Source organism: Oncorhynchus kisutch, linkage group LG13, assembly GCF_002021735.2.
Source record: "Oncorhynchus kisutch isolate 150728-3 linkage group LG13, Okis_V2, whole genome shotgun sequence".
NCBI classification, from domain to species: Eukaryota; Metazoa; Chordata; class Actinopteri; order Salmoniformes; family Salmonidae; genus Oncorhynchus; species Oncorhynchus kisutch.
This window is the reverse complement of record NC_034186.2, coordinates 3,887,628-3,894,675: the sequence shown is the minus strand read 5'-3', so window position 1 is coordinate 3,894,675 and position 7,048 is coordinate 3,887,628. Positions and strand designations below refer to the sequence as shown.

Below are 7,048 nucleotides of genomic sequence, written 5' to 3'. Positions count from 1 at the left end.
ACCATGGCCTCTCCCCCCTCCCCCGTGACCCTGTCCTTGCCCAATTCCACCCTTGACCTGTCCTCTCCCTGTGACCCTGTCCCCTCCCGTACAGTATTGACGACAGCATGCAGGTGAAGATCTGTACAACGCCCTGTCCAGAGACCTGTTCCCTATGACTACATGTCTGGGAGACAAGAGAACAGGCCGGTCCGCTGGATGCCCTGGAGAGCCTGCTCAACCATGACTTCTCTAGTGCTAGTGATGTGGTGAGAACACACACACTTGCCCTTACACACACACATTTACACGCGTTACACACACACACACACCACCACAGCTTACACACACGTCAGCTGCGGTAGGAGGTGAGAGGAGACGCGGTAGACCGGGCAGTGAAGTCCTCCATGGAGCTCTCCTTTCCTCTCATTCTGTCTCTCCTCTCATTCTGTACTCTCATTCTGTACTCTCATTCTGTACTCTCCTCTCATTCTTCCCTCTCATTCTGTCCTCTCATTCTGTCCTCTCATTCTGTCCTCTCATTCTGTCCTCTCCTCCTCTCATTCTGTCCTCTCATTCTGCCTCTCCTCTCCCTCTCATTCTGTCCTCTCCTCTCATTCTGTCCTCCTCTCCTCTCAATTCTGTTCTATCCTCCCTCTCATTCTGTCCTCTCATTCTGTCCTCTCATTCGTCCTCTCATTCTGTCCTCTCATTCTGTCCTCTCATTCTGTCTCTCATTCTGTCCTCTCCTCTCATTCTGTTCTGTCCTCTCCTCTCATTCTGTTCTGTCCTCTCCTCTCATTCTGTTCTGTCCTCTCCTCTCATTCTGTTCTGTCTCTCCTCTCATTCTGTTCTGTTCTGTCCTCTCCTCTCATTCTGTTCTGTCCTCTCCTCTCCTCTCATTCTGTCCTCTCCTCTCTCTCATCTGTCCTCTTCCGCTCATTCTGTCCTCTCATTCTGTCCTCTCATTCTGTCCCTCATTCTGTCCTCTCATTCTGTCCTCTCATTCTGTCTCTCATTCTGTCCTCTCATTCTGTCCTCCTCTCCTCTCCTCTCATTCTGCCTCTCCTCTCCTCTCATTCTGTCCTCTCCTCTCATTCTGTCCTCTCCTCTCATTCTTTCTCTCCTCTCCTCTCATTCTGTTCTCTCCTCTCCTCTCATTCTGTTCTCTCCTCTCATTCTGTTCTCCCCTCCTCACCTCACCCTCCTCCCTCCTCATCCTCCCCCTCCCTCCCTTCTCACCCCTCCCTCCCTTCTCACCCCTCCCTCCCTCCTCCTCACCCTCCCTCCCTCCTCCTCCTCCCTCCATCCTCATCCCTCCCTCCTCATCCCTCCCTCCTCCTCACCCACACTCCTCCCTCCTCTTCCTCACCCACACTCCCTCCCTCCTCATCCTCACCCACACTCCTCCCTCCTCATCCTCACCCACCCTCCCCTCATCCATCCCTCCTCCATCCTCATCCCTCCCTCCCCTCCCTCCTCCTCTTCCTCACCACACTCCCCCTCCCTCCTCATCCTCATCCTCACCCTCCCTCCTCACCTCCTCCCTCCCTCCTCATCCTCCCTCCCTCCTCACTCCTCATCCTCCCTCCTCCTCCCTCCTCCCTCCCATCCTCCCTCCCTCCTACTCCTCATCCTCCCTCCCTCCTACCCCTCATCCTCCCTCCCTCCTACCCCTCTCCTCCCTCCTACCCCTCACCCTCCCCTCCCTCACTCCTCCTCCCTCCCTCCCTCCCTCCCTCCCTCCCTCCCTCCCTCCCTCCCTCCCTCCCTCCCTCCCTCCCTCCCCTCCCTCCCCCCTCCCTCCCTCCTCATCCTCACCCTCACCCTCCCTCCCTCCCTCCTCATCCTCACCCTCCCTCCCTCCCTCCTCATCCTCACCTCCCTCCCTCCCTCCTCACCCTCCCTCCTCATCCTCACCCTCCCTCCCTCCCTCCTCATCCTCACCCTCCCTCTCTCCCTCCTCATCCTCACCCTCCCTCCCTCCTCCCCTCACCCTCCCTCCCTCCTCCCCCCTCCCTTCCTCCCTCCCTCCTCAATCCTCCCTCCCTCCTACCCCTCATCTTCCCTCCCTCCCTCCTACCCCTCACCCTCCCTCCCTCCTCATCCTCACCCTCCCTCCTCCTCCCTCCATCCTCACCCTCCCTCCTCCTCCCTCCATCCTCATCTCACCCCTCCCTCCCCTCCCTCCTCACCCCACCCTCCCTCCTCCCCCCTCCCTCACCCCTCCCTCCTCACCCTCCCTCCCTCCTCACCCCTCCTCATCCTCCCTTTATGTCCACTCCATTTCTTGTTTTCCTCTAAACCTCTTTGGGTCATAGGTTACTACAGGCACGTTAATGTACCACACACACAGCCGCACACACCCAGCCACACGCACGTGAATCAAGTCTGAATACCTTCTGGTTCGTGTTCAACTCCCATTGTGAATCAAGTCTAAATACCTTCTGGTTCGTGTTCAACTCCCATTGTGAATCAAGTCTAAATACCTTTTTGGTTCGTGTTCAACTCCCATTGTGAATCAAGTCTAAATACCTTCTGGTTCGTGTTCAACTCCCATTGTGAATCAAGTCTAAATACCTTCTGGTTCGTGTTCAACTCCCATTGTGAATCAAGTCTAAATACCTTCTGGTTCGTGTTCAACTCCCATTGTGAATCAAGTATAAATACCTTCTGGTTCGTGTTCAACTCCCATTGTGAATCAAGTCTGAATACCTTCTGTTTTTGTTTGTTGCTATGTTGTCTTTGTTGAACACTGGCTAATCTTCTGGTGATGACTGATGATTGAATTGTTGACTTGGTTCCAAAACCTAAATCATGTTTTTTTGTTCTTTGGAAATAGGAAATGGATTAAAAAGCTAAAGTTGGTTTCAGTTTGTTTGGGAGTTGCAGACACTACCTAAAATGGTTCTGATAACTGGCTGTTCTCAAGCACCATATGGTCCAGCTTTCAAGCCCTTGTCAAAACTTGTAGGAACTATGTTGGGTGTACATTTTCAGCTAAATTTCCTTGCATTGTGTCAGTGGAATGCTTTGTTCAGCCATTGGCTGAACCGAACACAACCTTCCCTGACACTGATCTCACACTGACAGACCTTGGCCTTAATTTAACACATTTCTTGAACATAATAGAGAGCGTTGTTCCTAAAGGTTTCCCTGATTAAACCCCCATCTGTCATATGTTGTTGTTTTAGCCTGCATGTAGCTAATGTTACGCAGAGACAACCACAAGGTCAAGAGATTGAACACACACTTTCGTTTATTCGTCCTAGATATTATTTAGTGTGTCTGTCAACCTGTCTTGTTGGTCATATTTTTTTATTTTATTTCACCTTTATTTAACCAGGTAGGCTAGTTGAGAACACCTTTATTTAACCAGGTAGGCTAGTTGAGAACACCTTTATTTAACCAGGTAGGCTAGTTGAGAACACCTTTATTTAACCAGGTAGGCTAGTTGAGAACACCTTTATTTAACCAGGTAGGCTAGTTGAGAACACCTTTATTTAACCAGGTAGGCTAGTTGAGAACACCTTTATTTAACCAGGTAGGCTGGTTGAGAACACCTTTATTTAACCAGGTAGGCTAGTTGAGAACACCTTTATTTAACCAGGTAGGCTAGTTGAGAACACCTTTATTTAACCAGGTAGGCTAGTTGAGAACACCTTTATTTAACCAGGTAGACTAGTTGAGAACACCTTTATTTAACCAGGTAGGCTAGTTGAGAACACCTTTATTTAACCAGGTAGGCTAGTTGAGAACACCTTTATTTAACCAGGTAGGCTAGTTGAGAACACCTTTATTTAACCAGGTAGGCTAGTTGAGAACACCTTTATTTAACCAGGTAGGCTAGTTGAGAACACCTTTATTTAACCAGGTAGGCTAGTTGAGAACACCTTTATTTAACCAGGTAGGCTAGTTGAGAACACCTTTATTTAACCAGGTAGGCTAGTTGAGAACACCTTTATTTAACCAGGTAGGCTAGTTGAGAACACCTTTATTTAACCAGGTAGACTAGTTGAGAACACCTTTATTTAACCTGGTAGGCTAGTTGAGAACACCTTTATTTAACCAGGTAGGCTAGTTGAGAACACCTTTATTTAACCAGGTAGGCTAGTTGAGAACACCTTTATTTAACCAGGTAGGCTAGTTGAGAACACCTTTATTTAACCAGGTAGGCTAGTTGAGAACACCTTTATTTAACCAGGTAGGCTAGTTGAGAACACCTTTATTTAACCAGGTAGGCTAGTTGAGAACACCTTTATTTAACCAGGTAGGCTAGTTGAGAACACCTTTATTTAACCAGGTAGGCTAGTTGACTACACCTTTATTTAACCAGGTAGGCTAGTTGAGAACACCTTTATTTAACCAGGTAGGCTAGTTGAGAACACCTTTATTTAACCAGGTAGGCTAGTTGAGAACACCTTTATTTAACCGGGTAGGCTAGTTGAGAACACCTTTATTTAACCAGGTAGGCTAGTTGAGAACACCTTTATTTAACCAGGTAGGCTAGTTGAGAACACCTTTATTTAACCAGGTAGGCTAGTTGAGAACAAGTTCTCATTTGCAACTGCGACCTGGCCAAGATGAAGCATAGCAGTGTGAGCAGACAACAAAGAGTTACACATGGAGTAAACAATTAACAAGTCAATAACACAGTAGAAACCAAAGGGGGAGTCTATATACAATGTGTGCAAAAGGCATGAGGAGGTAAGCAAATAATTACAATTTTGCAGATTAACACTGGAGTGATGAATGATCAGATGGTCATGTACAGGTAGAGATATTGGTGTGCAAAAGAGCAGAAAAGTAAATAAATAAAAACAGTATGGGGATGAGGTAGGTGAGAAAGGGTGGGCTATTTACCAATAGACTATGTACAGCTGCAGCGATCGGTTAGCTGCTCAGATAGCTGATGTTTGAAGTTGGTGAGGGAGATAAAAGCTGTCCGTCTGAAATAAATAGAATTTATAGAACGAGAGAATACCCTCATTCCTTTGGGCCGTTCTGCCTTGTGATCTGACCTCTAACCCTTGACCTTTAACCCTGTTCATATTCCTCAGTGGGTGTTTGGTGTGACCCTGTGGGAGTTGATGAACTTGTTGTCTAACCCTTGACCTTTAACCTGGTCCCTGTTCCTCAGTGGGCGTTTGGCGTGACCCTGTGGAAGTTGATGACCTTGTTGTCTAACCCGGACCTCTAACCCTTGACCTTTTAACCTTGTCCCTTTTCCTCAGTGGGCGTTTGGCGTGACCCTGTGGGAGTTGATGACCTTGGGACAGACGCCCTACGTGGACATCGACCCCTTCGAGATGGCAGCCTATCTGAAGGACGGATATAGAATAGCACAGCCAATCAACTGTCCTGATGAACTGTAAGTACAATAGCACAGCCAATCAAACTGTCCAAATGGACTGGAACACATGCATACAGGGCTTTTAGACTGTTTATGTCTTAATTGAGTTTGATCATCAGTTATTTTAATTGACAATTCTATAGTTTTATTGGTTTGAAGGTTTCTCTGTAACGGTATCTCATGAGAATTGTCTGGCAGTTAACCTCCCCTTCAGAGAGGTTTAACTGTAGGGCTTCCTTCAGAGAGGTTTAACTGTAGGGCTTCCCTTCAGAGAGGTTTAACTGTAGGGCTTCCCTTCAGAGAGGTTTAACTGTAGGGCTTCCCTTCAGAGAGGTTTAACTGTAGGGCTTCCCTTCAGAGAGGTTTAACTGTAGGGCTTCCCTTCAGAGAGGTTTTAACTGTAGGGCTTCCCTTCAGAGAGGTTTAACTGTAGGGCTTCCCTTCAGAGAGGTTTAACTGTAGGGCTTCCCTTCAGAGAGGTTTAACTGTAGGGCTTCCCTTCAGAGAGGTTAACTGTAGGGCTTCCCTTCAGAGAGGTTTAACTGTAGGGCTTCCCTTCAGAGAGGTTTAACTGTAGGGCTTCCCTTCAGAGAGGTTTAACTGTAGGGCTTCCCTTCAGAGAGGTTTAACTGTAGGGCTTCCCTTCAGAGAGGTTTAACTGTAGGGCTTCCCTTCAGAGAGGTTTAACTGTAGGGCTTCCCTTCAGAGAGGTTTAACTGTAGGGCTTCCCTTCAGAGAGGTTTAACTGTAGGGCTTCCCTTCAGAGAGGTTTAACTGTAGGGCTTCCCTTCAGAGAGGTTTAACTGTAGGGCTTCCCTTCAGAGAGGTTTAACTGTAGGGCTTCCCTTCAGAGAGGTTTAACTGTAGGGCTTCCCTTCAGAGAGGTTTAACTGTAGGGCTTCCCTTCAGAGAGGTTTAACTGTAGGGCTTCCCTTCAGAGAGGTTTAACTGTAGGGCTTCCCTTCAGAGAGGTTTAACTGTAGGGCTTCCCTTCAGAGAGGTTTAACTGTAGGGCTTCCCTTCAGAGAGGTTTAACTGTAGGGCTTCCCTTCAGAGAGGTTTAACTGTAGGGCTTCCCTTCAGAGAGGTTTAACTGTAGGGCTTCCCTTCAGAGAGGTTTAACTGTAGGGCTTCCCTTCAGAGAGGTTTAACTGTAGGGCTTCCCTTCAGAGAGGTTTAACTGTAGGGCTTCCCTTCAGAGAGGTTTAACTGTAGGGCTTCCCTTCAGAGAGGTTTAACTGTAGGGCTTCCCTTCAGAACATCAGTTAGATATGGCTTCTTATGGCATGTTCTCCTCTCCGTTATCAACATAAGTACACATACTGTCCAGCATGGAAAGTTCACTATAGGACCCTCCGGTGGGGGTGTTGACTATAGGACCCTCCGGGGGGGGTGTTGACTATAGGACCCTCCAGAGGGGGGTTGACTATAGGACCCTCCAGAGGGGGGGGTTGACTATAGGACCCACCAGAGGGGGGGGTTGACTATAGGACCCTCCGGGGGGGGTGTTGACTATAGGACCCTCCGGGGGGGGTGTTGACTATAGGACCCTCCAGAGGGGGGGTTGACTATAGGACCCTCCAGAGGGGGGGTTGACTATAGGACCCTTCAGAGAGGGGGGGGGGGGGGGGGGGGGGTTGACTATAGGACCCTTCAGAGGGGGGGGGGGGGTGGGGGGGTTGACTATAGGACCCTTCAGAGAGGGGGTGGGGGGGT

At 48.8% G+C, this 7,048-nt stretch overlaps 1 pseudogene; it reads left to right on the top strand.

Moving 5' to 3' along the window:
• The window catches only part of LOC109876069 (tyrosine-protein kinase RYK-like), a 113,603-nt pseudogene that overhangs the window by 99,097 nt on the left and 7,458 nt on the right, over positions 1-7,048 (top strand).